Raw genomic sequence first — 20,238 nt, 5'->3', positions numbered from 1 at the left:
TGATGACACTCGGGACGCTGTCTCTCTACGGACAGGTGACCAACGCTCTCCACCCCCTGCAGGTGATCTACCGGGCACGGTCACCCATTGCACGGGCAACTTACGACGTCTCCCGTGGACTCTTCGCTCATCCCGGCGCTCCAAATAGCTCAATGGAGGCCACCCAGCGCCTGCGCCAAACGGCCTGGATCAGACGAGGCCTTATGCCCACCGTCTGGGTGGTAGTCGTCCTTCTTTTTATTTCTATTGTAATTAACTCTATGTATTTGTACCGACTTTTGCGTGCCCAGGACCCTCCTCTGGTCCTGCCGGAGGGATTCCCCGAGTCGATTGATCCTCCAACAGGGGGGAATGGGACACGCCCCGTATACGAAACTATGGGACCAGGCCCCTTTCCACCCTGTGAGGAGTGTTTCGTGTACGGTCCAGGGGGAAAACAGTTCCTTCATAGTGATTCTTGGTTCCCCGAATGCCATAAGGAGGAAGGGCTCTCCCCTTGTGAGTATGAAAAGACTAACTTTTGGCAATGCAGAATAGACCCCAATGGTACAAAATGGGCCCCCAATGATATTTACAACTCATCCATCATGTGTCACTTGCTAAGGCCCACTCAGGTACCAATTTCTGGTATCAGACATACCAGACACAAACGAGCCAAAGTCACACCTACTAGTAAGGAATCCACTAAAAAGGACCTCCACACCCTTCAGAAACACATGTCAGCCTGGTTCATGAGCAAACACGTGCAAGAGACGAAGGAACTTGACAAAAGCAAACACACCCGAGTTAAAACCACCCCCATGAACGAATTTAGGACCCCCCAGGGAAACACCATTATACATATTACCGAGGGGGAACATGCAGGTCCACCAGACAGGGCCTCACTTGATGAGGTCAAGAGAGCTTGGGCTAACTCAAATCTAACAGTAATACCCAAGGAGCTCCCTCAGTGCATTTCATGCATGACGGGCCAAGGTAAAAACATTTTTAAGTTTAAATTAGGCCTGCCCCAAGAGTGCAGTACTTCGCCTGAAACTGCTTCACTGCCGGACTGCACTTTTGGGAAGGATCACCCTCAGGTAAAAATATGTAGGGGTCGGGCTGGCATTAGAAACTGTACTCAGGTCCCCCTAAAGCCCCAGGTATACAAAAGATGCCAGGGTTCCACCGGTATCATCTGTTACCTTCCAAAATCCCAAGGTTGGGACAGCTGCACACCTTGCATGAAGAAGGCATGGGTCGGGGTTCGCACCATTGAAACCCTGATCTACCACACTGAGGCCCCTCCAAATTGTGTACCCCAGGCCACAGGGTGCACCTCCAATGGTACCATGTACAGTTACTGTTTGCAGGGAACTGATTTGGTGTGCTATAATCCAGAACTCCCTGTGCGGATGAATGTTTCTGTTTGGGCAGGCCTCGGCCTCACCTCTCAGGAACACTCATGGCTCTATTACCTAAACTCTACAGTAGCCCTGAAGCAGGGAACACAACCCCTGACTGTTGTCTTTGATGTGTGCGCTGCCATGGACAAAGCGGTCCATATTACCTGTGGGGACAGTAGCTGGAGAAATGTTTATCAATCTGCACACAAATACCTATGTCCAAGGAATCTGGACCCGTACAAGGGCAATCCTGATGACTTCAGCCCTTGTGACAACCGAATGGTATGTACAGGTTGGGATTGCATATGCAAATACACAGGCCAAGGAACACACTCTGGTTGTCCGCACATTGCCAAGTTTGAAAGGATCCCCGATAGTAATCTGGTATCGATCCAGGTGTCTCGAGACCATCCCCCTCAGGTTAGTTATGGTATTGGGATTGAGGGGTCAGGGAGGGATCCTGTTACCTATATCACCATTCGCCTCCAGACTAAGAATGATGGGGAAATAAAGTCTCTTGGATGGTCAGTTTATGACAGCCTTCGAGAGTTGGAAGAACCTCTCCCTCTAAGTACTAAGGCAGTCAATTTGTTTGTGGAAATGGCTGAGGTCGTTGCAAAGTCCCTCGCAATTAAAAACTGCTTTGTGTGTGGTGGAACCAACATGGGAGAACAGTGGCCATGGGAAGCTTTGGAAACTAGCCCCGAAGTATATAACAACATGAGTCAAGATGGCAATATCACCGCCAGAACTGATCCATCGGGCATAGTCTGGACGCTCACCACAAATTTGGTGGGACGAAATTGCTTTGTCCGGAATGGGTCATTCCCGGTGGGCCATCTGATATGCCTGGGTACGTGGGATGTCAATTATACCCAATGGACATCGCCATCTGATTTGCCAGCCCCTCCAAAGTTCAACAGCACTTTCCTTCCTTTCATTAGCTCCAACCCTAAGTTCCCGGGCCCATGGGTTGCCCCTGCAAATATGTATTGGATTTGTGGCAACACTGCCTATGAGGTCTTGCCACCGTATTGGTCTGGGTCATGTGTTCTGGGATGGATAAAACCTTCTTTTTTCCTACTCCCCATCCAAAAACGCCAAGTCTTAGGGGTCCCTCTATATGAACACATAGGGCTTCAAAGGAAGAAGAGGGACTCCGAACATGCATTCTCCAACTTCCCTTGTAAAGAACTGGCCCAATACGAAGAACAAACATTCTGGGATTCGGAACGTATTATTTGCACCTATGGGAAGGCCACTTGGGCTGAGGATGGGTCCTGGGGGTATCGCACTCCTATATATATGCTGAATCGCATCATTAGGCTCCAGGCAGTGTTGGACCTAGCAGGTGAAAGGATTGATAAGTCACTTAATATTTTGGCCTCAACAGCAGATAAACTAAGGACCGCTGTATATCAGAATCGGCTGGCCCTGGACTATCTGCTGGCCAAAGAGGGTGGGGTGTGTGGAAAATTTAACCTTACCAACTGTTGTCTCCAAATAGATGAAACTGGCTCAGTTATAAAGCAATTGACTACTGAAATGAGGCAACTCACCCACTTTGAGGGGCAGGATTGGAAAGGGTTTGACTTCTCCTCAGCTTTTGGGTCTTGGTTTCCCAAACTCCCTGGACTGCAGGCAATAGTGGCTTTGATTGGCCTAATTGCCGCTGGATGTGTTATTCTGCCTTGCATCCTCCCCCTTTTTGTGAGAACCATTAGTAACAGTCTCTCACTTCTGGTCGACAAAAAGGCCTCTGTAAAGGCCTTGGCTCTGTGTGACTTGGAAGGTGAGTATGTCACCTTGCTCCGGCAAGAAAAGGAGGAACCCCCTCTCTGGCGTACTTGGGATGATCCCAATGGTGCTTATGAAACTCCCCAGTAAGCTATCTCATACAGGTGAAGTTTCAACAGGGGGGAATGAGGCAGCAGGTAAATAACCCCCTCATTTGAAGGGTATAGGAGCCCCTAGACTCCTTGATAAAACTCCTTGATAAAAACATGGATTAAGTCTGCATATTAAAAGGACTTCTGTAGCTGGCATAGGAAATTACACATTTTAGTGACACATAGCTCAGGAAACGCTTTATGGAAGGGCACAGAAAAACATATGTTGTAAGATAAGAAATAAGGAAGTGGCATTTAGCATTTTAATCACCTTTATGTAGAGATCGCCTAGGCTAAAACATTATTTCTGTTTTTCTGTATAATGTTAGCATTTTCTACTTCTCTTTTCTTGCAATCAACAAATTCACTTCTGTTTTTGTTAAATGTCAAGGAGAACATTTGTAACATTTTACTGTAAAAGTTGTGATGATGATGAATCCAAAATGTACCTCCTCTTGACCAAATGTACCTCCCCTTGACCTTCCTTTTTCCTTTGGACAAACACGCCTATGGAACCCCCAAAACATCTGAAGGGGTATTAAAGTTCTGTCCTGGCCTACCCAGGACAGTTCAGACTTTGCAGTGTTAAACGCTCTGAACTCTGATGCATCATTAAAAACCTGTTTCTCTTTTACCTTGTGGTCTCGCGTCCTATGTTTGGCTGACTGAGGTTTCCTGCCACAGTCTGCCGCAACATAGGTAGGTAGGTAGGTAGGTAGGTAGGTAGGTAGATAAAGGGATAGAGAGAGAGAGAGAACTACAGTAGGTAGGTAGGGTGAGAGAGTGGGTAGGTAGGTAGGTAGGTAGGTAGGTAGGTAGGTAGGTAGGTAGGTAGGTAGGTAGAGGTATAGAGAGAGAGAACTAGAGAGAGAGAGAAATACAGTAGCTCGGTAGGGAGAGAGAGAATAGTTAGGTAGGCAGGAAGATAAAGGGATAGAGAGAGAGAAAGAGAGAGAGAGAGAGAGTGTGTGGGCAGGCAAGTAGGTAGCGGGATAGAGAGAAATAGAAAGAGAGAGTGAAATACAGTAGATAGGTAGGGAGAGAGAGTAGTTAGGTAGGGAGATAAAAGGAGAGAGAGAGAGAGAGAACGAACTACAGTAGGTAGGTAGGGAGGGAGAGAGAGAGTAGTAGGTAGATAGGTAGGTAGGTAGGTAGATAAAGGGATAGAGAGGGGGGAAAATACAGAAGGCAGGTAGGGAGAGAGAGAGAGAGAGAGAAATACAGTAGATAGGTAGGGGGAGAAAGAGAGTAGTTAGGTAGGTAGATAAAGGGATAGAGAGAGAGACAGAGAGCTACAGTAGGTAGGTAAGGAGAGACAGACAGAGTAGTTAGGGAGGTAGGTAGATAAAGGGATAGAGAGAGAGAGCTACAGTAGGTAGGTAGGGAGAGAGAGAGTAGTTAGGTAGGTAGGTAGGTAGATAAAGGGATAGAGAGAGAGAGAGAGAGAGAGAACTACAGTAGGTAGGTAGGGAGAGAGAGTGTGTAGGTACGTAGGTAGGTAGGTAGGTAGTACAGGTATAGAGAGACAGAGAGAAATAAAGTAGGTATGTAGGGGGAGAGAGAGAGAGAGTAGTTAGGTAGCTAGGTAGGTAGGTAGGTACAGGTATATATAGAGAGAAAGAGAGAGAGAGAGAGAGAGAGAGAGAGAGAGAGAGATACAGTACGTAGGTAGGGAGAGAGAGTAGTTAGGTATATAGTTAGATAAAAGGATAGAGAGAGAGAAATAGAGTGAGAGAGAGTGTGTGTGTAGGTAGGCAAGTAGGTAGAGGGATAGAGAGAAATAGAAAGAGAGAGCGAAATAAAGTAGATAGGTAGGGAGAGAGAGTAGTTAGGTAGTTAAGTAGGAAGATAAAAGGACAGAGAGAGAGAGAGAGAGAGAGAGAGAGAGAGAGAGAGAGAGAACTACACTAGGTAGGTAGGGAGAGTGTGTGTGTGTAGGTAGATAGGGAGAGGGATAGAGAGAGAGAGAAATAGAGAGAGAAATACAGTAGATGGGTATAGAGAGACAGAGAGAAATAGAGTAGGTATGTAGGGAGAGAGAGAGAGTAGTTAGGTAGGTAGGTAGGTACAGATAGAGAGAGAGAGAGAGAGAGAGAGAGAGAGAGAGAGAACTACACTAGGTAGGTAGGGAGAGAGAGTGTGTGTAGGTAGGTAGGTAGGTAGGTAGAGGGATAGAGAGAGAGAAATAGAGAGAGAAATACAGTAGATAGGTAGGGAGAGAGAGAGGGTAGTTAGGTAGGTAGATAAAGGGAGAGAGAGAGAGAGAACTACAGTAGGTAGGTAGGGAGAGAGAGAGTAATTAGGTAGGTACGAAGGTAGATAAAGGGATAGAGAGAGAGAGAGAGAGAGAGAGAGAACTACAGTAGGTAGGTAGGGAGAGAGAGTGTGTAGGTAGGTAGGTAGGTAGAGGGATAGAGAGAGAGAAATAGAGAGAGAAATACAGTAGATAGGTAGGGAGAGAGAGAGGGTAGTTAGGTAGGTAGATAAAGGGAGAGAAAGAGAGAGAGAGAACTACAGTAGGTAGGTAAGGAGAGAGAGACTGTAGTTAGGTAGGTAGGTAGGTAGGTAGGTAGGTAGGTAGGTAAAGGGAGAGAGAGAGAGAGAGAGAGAGAGAGAGAGAGAGAAATACAGTAGGCAGGTAGGGAGAGAGAGAGTGTGTAGGTAGGTAGGTAGGTAGGTAGGTAGGTAGGTGGACAGACAGAGAGAAATAGAGAGAGAGAAATACAGTGAATAGGTAAGGAGAGAGAGAGTAGTTAGGTAGGTAGATAAAGGGATAGAGAGAGAGAAAGAGAGTGAGAAATACAGTAGGTACGTAGGGGGAGAGAGAGTGTGTAGGTAGGTAGCTAGGTAGGTAGGGGGATATAGAGAGAGAAATAGAGAGAGCAATACAGTAGGTAGGGAGGGAGAGAGAGTAGTTAGGTAGGTAGGTAGATAAAGGGAGGGAGGGAGAGAGAAAGAAAGAGAGAAAAAACAGTAGGTAGGGAGGGAGAGAGAGAGAGAGAGAGAAATACAGTAGAGAGGTAGGGAGAGAGAGTGTGTCTAGGTAGGTAGGTAGGTAGAGGGATAGAGAGAGAGAAATAGAGAGAGAAATACAGTAGATAGGTAGGGAGAGAGAGAGGGTAGTTAGGTAGGTAGATAAAGGGAGAGAGAGAGAGAGAACTACAGTAGGTAGGTAGGGAGAGAGAGAGTAATTAGGTAGGTACATAGGTAGATAAAGGGAGAGAGAGAGAGAGAGAGAGAGAGGGAGAGAGAGAGAGAGAAAGAGAGAGAGAGAACTACAGTAGGTAGGTAGGGAGAGAGTGTGTGTAGGTATGTATGTAGGTAGGTAGGTACAGGTATAGAGAGACAGAGAGAAATAGAGTAGGTAGGTAGGGAGAGAGAGTAGTTAGGTACATAGGTAGGTAGACAAAGGGAGAAAGAGAGAGAGAGAGAGAAATACAGTACATAGGTAGGGGGAGAGAGAGAGTAGGTAGGGGGGAGAGAGAGTAGTTAGGTAGGTAGGTAGATAAAGGGAGAGAGAGAGAAAGAGAGAGAGAGAACTACAGTAGGTAGGTAGGGAGAGAGGGTGTGTAGGTACGTAGGTAGGTAGGTACAGGTATAGAGAGACAGAGAGAAATGGAGTAGGTATGTAGGGAGAGAGAGAGAGAGTGGTTAGTTAGGTAGGTAGGTAAGTAGGTACAGGTATATAGAGAGAGAAATAGGGAGAGAGAGAGATACAGTACGTAGGTAGGGAGAGAGAGTAGTTTAGGTTTAGGTTTAGGTTTATTTGGATTTATATGCCGCCCTTCTCCAAAGGACTCAGGGCAGCGTACAACATTAAAAACACACATCACAAAAGTTAAAAAAAGATTAAACCCAATTCCAAAAAGACCAAACCGATTTTTTTTAAAAAAAGAAACAGTACATTTAAAATAAATTAAAATTAACATTAACATTAACAGGCCAGGCCGGCTTGCTGGAAAAGCCAACTTTTTAGGGAGCATCGGAAGGACCGGAGGTCAGGGATTATGCGGAGCTCCGGGGGCAGCTCATTCCAGAGGGAAGGCGCTCCCACAGAGAAGGCTCTCCCCCTGGGGGTCACCAGCCGACACTGCTTGGCCGACGGCACCCTGAGGAGGCCAACTCTGTGGGATCGTACTGGATGGTGGGAGGCTACTGGTGGCAGTAGGTGGTCTCGCAGGTACCCTGGGTCTAAGCCATGGAGCGCTTTAAAGGTCATAATTAATACCTTGAATCGTACCCGGTAAACAACCGGCAACCAGTGCAGGCCGCCTAAAAGGGGTGTGACATGGGAGCACCTAGGTACCCCCATGACAACCCGCGCGGCCGCATTCTGGACCAGCTGAAGCATCCGGGTGCTCTTCAAGGGCAGCCCCATGTAGAGAGCATTGCAGTAGTCCAGGCGAGAAAGGACGAGGGCATGAGTGACTGTGCACAGAGCATCCCGATCCAGGAAGGGGCGCAACTGGCGTACCAGGCGAACCTGGTAAAAGGCCCCCCTGGTCACGGCCGTCAGGTGTTCTTCTAAACTAAGCCGCGTATCCAGGAGGACTCCCAGATTGCGAGCCTTCTCTGAGGGGGCTAAAATTTCTCCCCCTATCATCAAAGATGGAACAAGATGTACAAATCGGGATGCCGGGAACCACAGCCACTCAGTCTTGGAGGGATTGAGCTTGAGTCTGTTCCTCCCCAGCCAGATCCGCACAGCCTCCAGGCATCGGGACATCACGTCGAGGGCATCATTTGGGTGGTTTGGGGTAGAGATGAAAAGTTGGGTATCATCAGCATATTGATGATACCGTACCCCAAAACCACGGATAATCTCGCCCAGCAGTTTCATGTATACGTTGAACAGGAGGGGTGAGAGAACCGACCCCTGGGGCACCCCACAAGTGGGGTCGATCTCTGCCCTCCAGTCAACACAAACTGCGACCGATCCGACAGGTAGGAGGAGAACCACCGTAAAACGGTGCCCCCCACTCCCAACCCCCAAGTCGTCGCAGTAGGATACCATGGTCGATGGTATCGAAAGCCGCTGAGAGGTCTAATAGGACCAGGACCGAGGAACAGCCCCTATCCCGGGCCCGCCAGAGATCATCAACCAACGCGACCAGTGCCGTCTCCGTGCTGTACCCGGGCCTGAAACCCGACTGAAACGGATCCAGGTAGACAGCTTCATCCAGGTACTGGGGAAGCTGACGTGCTACCACACTCTCGACAACCTTTGCTACAAAGCGAAGTTTGGAGACCGGACGATAGTTGGCTAAAGAAGCTGGGTCCAGGGAAGGCTTCTTGAGGAGGGGCCTCACCACCGCCTCCTTCAAGGCCGTGGGAAAGAACCCCTCTCTCAATGAAGCGTTGGTAATCGCCTGGAGCCAGCCTCGTGTCACCTCCCGGGAAGCCGAAACTAACCAAGAGGGACACGGGTCCAGCACACAAGTGGCAGCACTGAGTCCCCCCATAATCCTGTCCATGCCTTCAGGGGTCACAGGGTCAAACCCATCCCAGATAGTCTCCTCAAGAATCATCCCCGTCGGCTCGCCCGAATCTACCCAGTCAGAGTCCAAGCCTGTCCGGATCTGAGCGATTTTATCCTACAGATACTGAACAAATTCTTCAGCCCTACCCTGCAAGGGGTCTTCCCCAGTTCCTAGGTTAAGTAAGGAGCGGGTCACCCTAAACAGGGCGGCTGGGCGGTTATCTGCGGATGCGATAAGAGCGGAAAAATATTGCCGTTTTGCCGCTTCTATCGCCACTAAGTAGGATTTAATATAAATTCTTACTAGTGTTCGAACAGATTCGGACCGGCTGGCCCTCCAGCCACTCTCTAGGCGTCTTTTCCGGCGTTTCATCTCCCGGAGCTCCCCGGTAAACCAGGGAGCTATCCGGGATCGACACCGGGTCAGAGGCCGCAAAGGCACAACACGATCCAAAGCCCCAGCGGCAGCCCTATCCCAGGCTCCCACTAGGGCTTCGGTCGAGTTGTGAGCAAGGGATTCAGGAAAAGTCACAAGCTCCATCAGGAACCTTTCGGGGTCCATCAGGTGCCTGGGGCGGAACCATCTAGTCGGTTCCCCCTCCCTGCGGCGAGGGGTAGCGGTATGGAAGTCAAGCCTGATGAGGAAATGATCAGACCATGACAAGGGTTGAATAGAAATATCCCCTAAATCTAGATCATTCATCCACTGTCCAGAGACAAAAATCAGGTCGAGCGTGTGTCCCCCATTATGGGTGGGGTCTTGAATTAACTGAGTTAGGTCCATAACTGTCATGGAAGCCATGAACTCCCGAGCTGACTCGGATGTCAGGATGTGACATCCGAGGATGTGGAGGGCAGATTGAAATCCCCCAGGACCATGAGCCTGGGGAAATCAACCGCCAATCCAGCTAATACATCCAGCAGCTCCGGCAGGGCCGATGAAACATAGCAGGGAGACAGGTACGTAACAAAAAGGCCCACCTGAGCTCCAAGGCCCCACTTCACAAAGAGGGACTCACACCCGCCTATCTGAGGCACAGTGACCTCATGAGGTCTGAGACTTTCCCTAATAACCACCGCCACCCCCCCGCCCCTGCCCTGGGCTCTCGGCTGTTGAAACGCCCGGAAGCCTGGTGGGCATAGTTCGCTAAGGGGCACCCCCCCCTCATGGCCCAACCAGGTCTCCGTAATGCACGCCAGGTCCGCTCTACCCTCCTGTATGAGGTCGTAAATGAGGGGAGCCTTATGTACCACAGACCTGGCATTAAGCGACACCAGCCGGAGGCCAGGGTCCTGTAATCCCGAGCACCCGGGGGTGCAAGAAGGGCGATGAGGGTCGGAACGCGAGATTGCTCTCAAACAGCAAACCCGCATCCTCCGAACATCATTTGGCCCTCGGCCCCCACCATATCTGCCTCTCCCACAAACAGTAGAGATGGTGAACTCCCCAATGGAATGGCTTAATGTCTCCCCCGGAATCCCAGCCCTTCCTAGCCCTCCCAACCCGCGCCCATTAGTTAGCGCTGGCCTGTGCCCTGGCAGACTCCCCCCCAAGCCTGTCTGAGCCATCCGAATCACCCCCCCCTCCCCTTAAAATTTGGTTTAAAAGCCCCTGTAAAAAACCCTTAAGAAGTCTCTTAAGTTAGGTTAGGTCAGTTAGGTATATAGTTAGATAAAAGGATAGAGAGAGAGAAATAGAGACATAGAGAGTGTGTGTGTGTGGGGGGGGTAGGCAAGTAGGTAGAGGGATAGAGAGAAATAGAAAGAGAGAGCAAAATAAAGTAGATAGGTAGGGAGTGAGAGTAGTTAGGTAGTTAAGTAGGCAGATAAAAGGATAGAGAGAGAGATAGAGAGAGCTACACTAGGTAGGTAGGGAGAGAGAGTGTGTGTAGGTAGGTAGGTAGGTAGGTAGAGGGATAGAGAGAGAGAAATAGTTTAGTTAGTTTAGTTTATTTAATTTATAGACCGCCCCCTCTCCCCATAGGGACTCGGGGCGGTGTACAGACCATTCATAATCAAAACAACAGAAAATAACATAAGACATAGAGCAGAAACAACACACACACACACTGTCTGTATATAAAACCCCAAAACCAATTTAAATAATTAAAAAACAATTTTAAAACCCGTTTAAAACCCCAATATAAAATTTAAAAAGCCATCCAGGAAAGTTAGTAATAGATGTTAAATACAGTTACGATTATAATTATAATTAGGCCAGACCAGCTACTTGAAACAGGTGGGTCTTGAGTTTCTTGCGGAAGGAGCGGAGATCAGAGGTGGTTCTAATATCCGGGGAGAGGTCGTTCCAGAGGGTTGGGCCCATCACAGAGAAGGCCCTACTCCTAGGCACCGCCCGCCCGCACTGTTTAGCGGATGGTACCCGGAGGAGGCCCTCTCTGTGAGAGCGGATTGGTCGCAGGGATGTATGGGGTAGAATGCGATCCCGCAAATAACTAGGTCCCGAGCCATGGAGCGCTTTGAAGATGACGATCAACACCTTGAAATGCACCCGAAAGGCCACAGGTAGCCAGTGCAGCTCGCGCAGGAAAGGTGTTACATGGGAGTACCTAGTACTCCCCATAATAACCCGCGCGGCTGCATTCTGGACCAGCTGGAGCCTTCGGGTGCATCTCAAGGGGAGCCCCATGTAGAGAGTGTTACAGTAATCAAGGCGAGAAGTCACTAGGGCATGGGTGACTGTGCAAAGGGCGTCCCGCTCCAGTAAGGGACGCAATTGGCGCATCAGGCGAACCTGGTGGAACGCTCCCCCTAGCCACGGCCGTCACATGATCATCTAGCGACAGCCGGGAATCTAGGAGGACGCCCAAATTGCGTACCCTATCCACTGGGGGCAGTTGTTCCCCCCCAATGGCCAGAGATGGAACACATTGGCTAAAGCGGTGCGCCAGTAGCCACAGCCACTCCGTCTTGGAAGGGTTGAGTTTGAGTCTGTTGTCGCCCATCCAGACCCGCACGGCTTCCAGACACCGGGACATCACCTCGACGGCTTCGTTGGGGTGGTTCGGGGTAGAAATGTACAACTGAGTGTCATCTGCATACAGATGGCACTCAACCCTGAATCCTCGAATGATCTCGCCCAGCGGTTTCATGTATGTGTTGAACAGGAGAGGGGAGAGGACCGACCCCTGTGGCACTCCACACGTGAGCGGCCTCAGGGTCGATCTCTGCTCTCCTGCCAACACACATTGCGTCCGACCGGAGAGGAAGGAGGAGAACCACCGCAAAACGGTGCCCCTCACCCCCATCCCCTCCAGCCGGTGCAACAGAATACCATGGTCGATGGTATCAAAAGCCGCTGAGAGGTCTAACAGGACTAAGATGGAGGAACAGCCCCCATCTTTCGCCCTCCAGAGATCATCCACCAATGCGACCAAAGCCGTCTCTGTGCTGTGACCGGGTCGGAAACCGGACTGGCGCGGGTCTAGATAAGTAATTTCCTCCAGGTGTCGAGGGAACTGCTGCGCCACCACACTCTCAACAACCTTCGTTAAGAAGGGAAGGTTGGAGACAGGACGATAATTGGCTAACTCAACTGGGTCTAGGGAAGGCCTCTTAAGTAGGGGCCTCACCACCGCCTCTTTCAAGGCGGTTGGCAGGAACCCCTCCTCCAGGGAGGCGTTCACCAGACCCAGGAGCCAGTCACGTGTAACCTCCCAGGTTGCCAGTACAAGCCAGGAGGGGCACGGGTCCAATAAACGTGTGGTGGCCCGCAGTCGCCCACGTAGCCTGTCCATATCCTCGGCGGCAACAGAGTCAAACTCCTCCCAGATAGGTACCTCAAGACTCGCCTCCGGTGTCTCCTCACGATCACTGAAGGGGACCCATTCGCTCCGGATCTGAGCGATTTTGTCCTGCAGATATTCCCCAAATTCCTCTGCCCTCCCCTGTAAAGGGGCTTCCCGCGACCTCTGTGAAAGGAGGGAGCGGGTCACCCGGAACAGGGCGGCAGGGTGGTTTTCTGCGGACGCAATAAGGGTGGCGTAATATCGACGTTTAGCCACCCTTAGTGCCACAAGGTAGGTCCGTAAATGGGCTCTTACCTGTGTTCGGTCAGATTCGGCACGAGAGGATCTCCATCTGCTCTCTAGGCGTCTCTTGTGGCGCTTCATCACCCTCAGCTCCTCGGAAAACCAAGGGGCCAGGGTGGTTCGCTGCCACCGGAGAGGCCGCAAGGGCGCCACCCGGTCCAAGGCCCCGGCCGCCGCACTGTTCCATGCGGCCACCAGGTCCTCCGTCCGGGAGCGGGTCAGGGCAACAGGAGGTGGCCCAAGCTCCGTCTGGAACCTATCTGGTTCCATCAGTCGCCTGGGGCGGAACCATCTAAGATCTTCTGGTTCCGCCTCCCCGCGAGAAATACAGAGAGAATAGAGAGAGAAATACAGTAGATAGGTAGGGAGGGAGAGAGGGTAGTTAGGTAGGTAGATAAAGGGAGAGAGAGAGAGAGAGAACTACAGTAGGTAGGTAAGGAGAGAGAGACTGTAGTTAGGTAGGTAGGTAAAGGGAGAGAGAGAGAGAGAGAGAGAGAGAGAGAGAGAGAGAAATACAGTAGGCAGGTAGGGAGAGAGAGAGTGTGTGGGTAGGTAGGTAGGTAGGTAGGTAGGTAGGTAGGTAGGTAGGTAGGTAGGTGGACAGACAGAGTGAAATAGAGAGAGAGAAATACAGTGAATAGGTAGGGAGAGAGAGAGTAGTTAGGTAGGTACAAATACAACCCCCCCAAACATATCCTAGATCTGACCTACCACTGCCTATCCAACACATACTTCATCTATAACGGACAAAAATACAAACAAATAGAAGGAGCACCCATGGGATCACCCCTCTCACCTGTCATTGCTAACCTCTTCATGGAACACTTTGAAACCCAAGCTCTAGAAAAATCCGATCACAAACCCAAACTCTGGCTCAGATACGTAGACGACACCTTCATAATCTGGCCACATGGGAAAGATAAACTGGACAACTTCCTCACACACCTCAACAGCCTACACCCCAAAATACAGTTCACCATGGAAACAGAAGCCAATAACCAACTCCCCTTCCTGGATGTCTTAGTCTATAAGAAATCCAATGGATCCCTAGGACACACCATCTACCAGAAGAAAACACACACAAACCGCTATTTGCATGCACTCTCACACCACCACCCAGCACAGATCAACTCTGTAGCCAAGACACTCATCTCCAGAACAAAACGCTTGGCTGACGAACAACACCTCAAAACCGAACTACACACTCTCACCAACGTACTAACATCCAACGGATTCCAAAGAAACAATATCACTAACCTAATCCAAAAAGAAAACCCCACTAAAACCCAAGACAGTGAACAAGAAAACGGCAAAGCCCTCCTCCCATACATAAAAGGCACCACAGACAGAATCAGCAAGATCCTCCACAAACACAACATCAAGAAAGCATTCTACACAAACCGAAAAATATCCACCATCCTAAGAAACCCCAAAGACAAAATAGAGTTAGAAAATCAAGGAGTATATGAAATCCCATGCACCACCTGCCCCACCACATACATCGGACAAACCAACAGAAGAATAAAGGCACGCATTGAAGAACACAAAAACTCAGTCAGAAAGGAGGAACCAACTTCTTCCCTGGTCCAACACCTCAAAGCCACAGGACATGACTTCCGGTTCCGGCGGCTACGGCGACGGGCAAGGCTTTGCCCACTCCCGCTCTCCCGGTGGGCTTCCCCCGCTTCTGGGGGGGCACAGGACACCCCGGAGAGGCGTCCTGCTGAGGGAGCGGCTCGTGGAGGGCCCTGGCATCGGCGGCGGCTGGTGGGGGCTTCTCCGCTTCGCTCTAGGCACCGGGGAGCAGTATCGGAGGGCGCGTGGGGGTCTCGCTCCATGCCGATCGGACAACATACTTTTGAAGGAAGCAGCGGCGGTATGGTGAGAGGCTTCCTTTCTTCACCCCCTTTCTTTTTGAATTGATGGACTTTCCAGCGTTCTTAAAAGTTAAACTTTCGGATTCTTGCTGGAGGTGCGGCTAGAGGGAGGGGGATTTTCCCCCCACTTGGACAAGCGGCTTGAGAAGATTTTGCTTTCGCCCCCAGGGGAAGGAGGAGGGGGGAGAGCCAACTAATGATGCCTCACCCCTGTAAAAGTGACTTTCATTGGATTTAGTTCCAGAACTTATGGGTGAACTGAGAATTTTCTGAACTTTTAAAACCTTGTTATGCCTCTGAGCCCAAAGCTGGCAGGGCAAGATGGCACACTTCCGTTGTCTTCATGAACTGTGAAACCTGACTCCACCTTTAAAATTCAGGCTTCCGGTCTTTGTCTCCGTGTCACCCAGAAGAATCTCTTGTGGATTGCTATTTTCTGAACCCTCTGGAGAGAAAATTTTTCCCTATTGCTAGACTGACTAAAGAATCTCCCAGCTGCTTGGATCTTCTGCCTCCTGAACTCATCTGCCTGCTCTACCTCTTCAGCTGTCCAGTCTCTACACTGACTGATTTCTCTGCTTTATAAACTATGTCTCCAAAAAGACCACCACCTGGAAAACCTGGCTTTGCTACCTCTGCACCGACATCTGCAACATCCAGTCCTGCCACACAGTCAAAGATTACAGAACTGATGCAACCTAAGAGTACAGAGATGGATTTGCAACAAATGCTTCAGCAACTCATACAGGGCCAGGAAGAAATTAAGAAACAATTAAAGGAAATGAAGGAAGAAATTAAAGAGAATCAAGTTCAAATTTATAAGAACTCACAGAGACTGGACCTTGTGGAGGGTGGGGTGGCGGAGGCGAGGGGGGGGGGTAGAAGCTTTGCAGAAGGGTAACAAAGAACTTGATATCCAACAAATGAAAACAGAATTTGAGAGAATGTCCTTTTATCTTAGATTTCAAAATGTTATAGAAGCAGATGGGGAAAACATAAGGGACATCATGACTAATATCTTAGCTGAATATATACATAAAGATAAATAACAGATGGAATGGGAGATAGACCTGGTCTATAGAGTGAACTCAGCATATGCCAGAACACATAATGTACCCAGGGAGGTCCATATCAAATTTCTTAGGAAAAGCACAAGAGACATAATTCTGGGTGTACAAAGGGGGCAAGCATTGACATATCACGACAGGGAGATAACCATCTTGAAGCAGATCCCAAAAAAAATTAGGGAGAAAAGGAAAAATTATTCGCAATTGGCGAATAAATTATACCAGAAAGGGGTGTGGTTTAGATGGTTGATGCCTGAAGGGATGTTGATATTCTGGGAGGAGACAAGAATCAGAATCAATACACCCATAGAGGCTCAGGCCTTTATGGAAAAAAATAAAGCGAACCTAGAAAAAACAGAAGACTCTTCAACGGTCACACAGGACACGGGAGGGGCCGGAGCTCTGCCAGCGGGGGGAGAAGGGGCAACACTAAGAAAGCTCAGATCACAAAAATGAATAAGAAAATCACATTGTTATAAACAGACCGAAAGTAATAATGAAATTATATCTAGACTATACATTATAATATATAAGCTGATTGAAAATTTTTTATAGAACTAATATGCTGATTTTATACGATTTTGTATTAATGTTTTATACATAGATGTATCTTATGAGTTTGGAGGGAGGGGGCGTCTGCCATACTTGCAACTGCCAAAATTTGCATACCATTCCACCTACCCTTTTCCTTATAAATGTTTTAAAAAACCAATAAAATTTTCTGGAAAAAAAAAAAGCCACAGGACATGATATAGACTTTAAAAAGACCAGAAGTATTGCCAAAATTGAACACTTTAACAACAGAATAATCAGAGAAGCTATTGAGATAGAAAAACGACCACACAGCATGAATAAACGAGATGATACCTCCCGCCTACCAGCCATTTGGAAACCCGCCCTCACTGACAAACGAGTCCCTAACACAAAGAATGATACCAGACCCACACTCATGAAAACCACACAGGATGTCACTATCACACATCCACGCAAAAAGCAAGCCCAAACCCACACCGATAATGACCACAAACCAGAAGCCGGACCACAAACCAGAAGCCAGACCACAGCTGCATTATTAGCCACTTTAAACCCCTCCAATCCATACATTAAGCAAACTGATGCCCACCACGGAGATGTGGCACGACCACAAACGCGAAGCCAAACAACAGTAAAGCAGCTCACCAGCTCAAATCCCTCTGCAACTCAGACTAACACAAGCACAACCAGGCCCCCACCCAAACAGAACACGCCCCCATCCAATCAGAGCACAGCCAAACTCCCATCCAATCAGAGCACAGCCAAGCCCCCTACCAATCAAAATACACCTCCAACCAATCAGAATGCAGCCAAGCTCCCACCCAATCAGCACAAACCCCCACTGGCAGTTAAAAGGAGGAACCGGCTGAGATCTCACATTGCTCCTGGAAGCACCAAGCCAGAAGCACCAGCCTGAAGATGATGAATGAGACTTCATCGAAACGTCGTGAAGATACTTCCAATTCTACGCGGGAGAAAACCCGAACAACCAAAGACAGATATAGATATAGATATAGATATAGATATAGATATAGATATAGATATAGATAGATAGATAGATAGATAGATAGATAGATAGATAGAGAGAAATACAGTAGGTAGGTAGTGAGAGGGAGAGAGTAGTTAGTTAGGTAGGTAGGTACGTAGATAAAGGGATAGAGAGAGAGAGGGAAAAATACAGTAGGCAGGTAGGGAGAGAGAGTGTGTGTAGGTAGGAAGGTAGGTAGAGGGATAGACAGAGAGAAATAGAGAGAGAGAAATGCAGTAAATAGGTAGGGAGAGAGAGCGTAGTTAGGTGGGTAGATAAAGGGATAGAGAGAGAGAAAGAGAGAGAGAGTTAGTGTAGGTAGGCAAGTAGGTAGCGGGATAGAGAGAAATAGAAAGAGAGAGTGAAATACAGTAGATAGGTAGGGACAGAGAGTAGTTAGGTGGGTAGATAAAGGGATAGAGAGAGAGAAAACCAAGGAGTCTACGAAATACCATGCAAAATCTGCCCAGCAATATACATAGGACAAACAAACAGGAGAATAAATGCACGCATCACAGAACACAAAAACGCAGTAAGAAAAAAAGAAAAAACTTCTTCCCTTTTCCAGCACCTTAAAGCTACAGGACATGAAATCAACTTTGAAGGAGCCAGGTTAATCTCCAAAACAGAACACCTCCACAAGAGAATAATCATGGAAGCCATCGAAATAGAGAAACACCCCCACAGCATGAACAAACGTGATGATACCTCCCGCCTACCAAACATCTGGAAACCAGCCCTAGCCAACAAACGAACACCACCCACCACCCAAGCCGTTACAATACAAAACAACAATGCACACACAGCCTGCACCAATCAGCACCAATCTACCAATCATGATACAACCACACAACCAATCATTCCACTTACTGAAACAAAGCCAGCACCCCATCCCCTCCCACCAAGACTTACAGAAAGACGGCAGCTCCGTTCCCATTTTAAGCCCACATTTTGAGCCCACGCTTGAAGATGGCAGGTGAGATCCTGCCGAAACGTTGCAAAGACAATCTCAACCTTACACGGGAAAAGACCCGAATACAACAAAACCAGCATACCTACACCCGTGAAAATCTACGAAAACAAATATCTTACCTCTACGGGGAGGAAACCTTCTTGCTCACCAGATCCTATGAGAGGCTTGAAGTCCGAAGAGCCACCATCTTATGTCACCTAACATCAGAGAAGAGATCCAGCAAAGAATCATCCCCAGAGAGAAATCTTCCAGATGCCCCAAACTCTATGGGCTCCCCAAGATACACAAAGAAGGAACACCACTCAGACCCATAGTCAGCTCCATAGGCTCACCTCTACAGAATCTTGCCAAATTCCTCGCCAAACAACTCCAACCCTACGCAGAAACCATCACCTCAAACGTACAAAACGCACTCCACTTCATAGAAACAATAAAGAAACAAAACATACAACCCAGCCACCTACTTGTGAGTTTCGATGTCATATCCCTCTTCACCCAAGTGCCTATAAAAGAAGCCTTGACAGCCATCCAGAGAAAACACAACCCCCCCAAACACATCCTGGACCTGACCAACCACTGCTTAACCAACACATACTTCATCCATAATGGACAAAGATACAAACAGATAGAAGGAGCACCCATGGGATCACCCCTCTCACCTGTCATTGCAAACTTATACATGGAACATTTTGAAACCAACGCCTTAGACAAATCTGAACACAAACCCAAACTCTGGCTTAGATATGTTGATGACACTTTCGTGATTTGGCCACATGGAAAAGAAAAACTGGACAACTTCCTCACACACCTCAACAGCCTACACCCCAAAATACAATTCACCATGGAAATAGAAGCAAACAACCAACTTCCCTTTCTGGATGTCCTAATCTACAAAAAACCTAATGGCTCCCTAGGACACACCATCTACCAGAAAAAAACACACACCAACCGCTACTTAAATGCACAATCCCATCACCACCCTGCACAGATCAACTCTGTAGCCAAGACCCTCATCTCCAGAACCAAATGCCTAGCCGACAAAGACCACCTGAAAACTGAATTACACAAACTCACAAATGTATTAATCTCCAATGGATTCCAAAGAAAAACAATCACCAACCTAATCCAAAAGGAGATTCCCCCAAAAAACCAAGACACAGAACAGGACAATGGCATCGCCCTCCTCCCTTACATCAAAGGCACCACAGATAAAATCAGCAAAATTCTCCACAAGCACAATATCAGGACAGCCTTCACCATTGACCAAAAAATAGCCAACATCTTAAGAAACCCCAAAGACAAAATCCAGCTAGAAAACCAAGGAGTATACAAAATACCATGCAAAATCTGCCCAGCAATATACATAGGACAAAGAAACAGAAGGATAAATGCACGCATCACAGAACACAAAAACGCAGTAAGAAAAAAAGAAAAAACTTCCTCCCTTTTCCAGCACCTTAAAGCTACAGGACATGAAATCAACTTTGAAGGAGCCAGGTTAATCTCCAAAACAGAACACCTTCACAAGAGAATAATCATGGAAGCCATCGAAATAGAGAAACACCCCCACAGCATGAACAAAAGTGATGATACCTCCCGCCTACCAAACATCTGGAAACCAGCCCTAGCCAACAAACGAACACCACCCACCACCCAAGCCGTTACAATACAAAACAACAATGCACACACAGCCTGCACCAATCAGCACCAATCTACCAATCATGATACAACCACACAACCAATCATTCCACTTACTGAAACAAAGCCAGCACCCCATCCCCTCCCACCAAGACTTACAGAAAGACGGCAGCTCCGTTCCCATTTTAAGACCACATTTTAAGCCCATGCTTGAAGATGGCAGGTGAGATCCTGCCCAAACGTTGCAAAGACAATCTCAACCTTACACGGAAAAAGACCCGAATACAACAAAACCAGCATACCTACACCCGTGAAAA

This window comes from Natrix helvetica (genome assembly GCF_964273705.1).
Source record: "Natrix helvetica genome assembly, chromosome: W".
Classification (NCBI taxonomy): Eukaryota; Metazoa; Chordata; class Lepidosauria; order Squamata; family Natricidae; genus Natrix; species Natrix helvetica.
Note: the sequence above shows the minus strand (reverse complement) of the source record.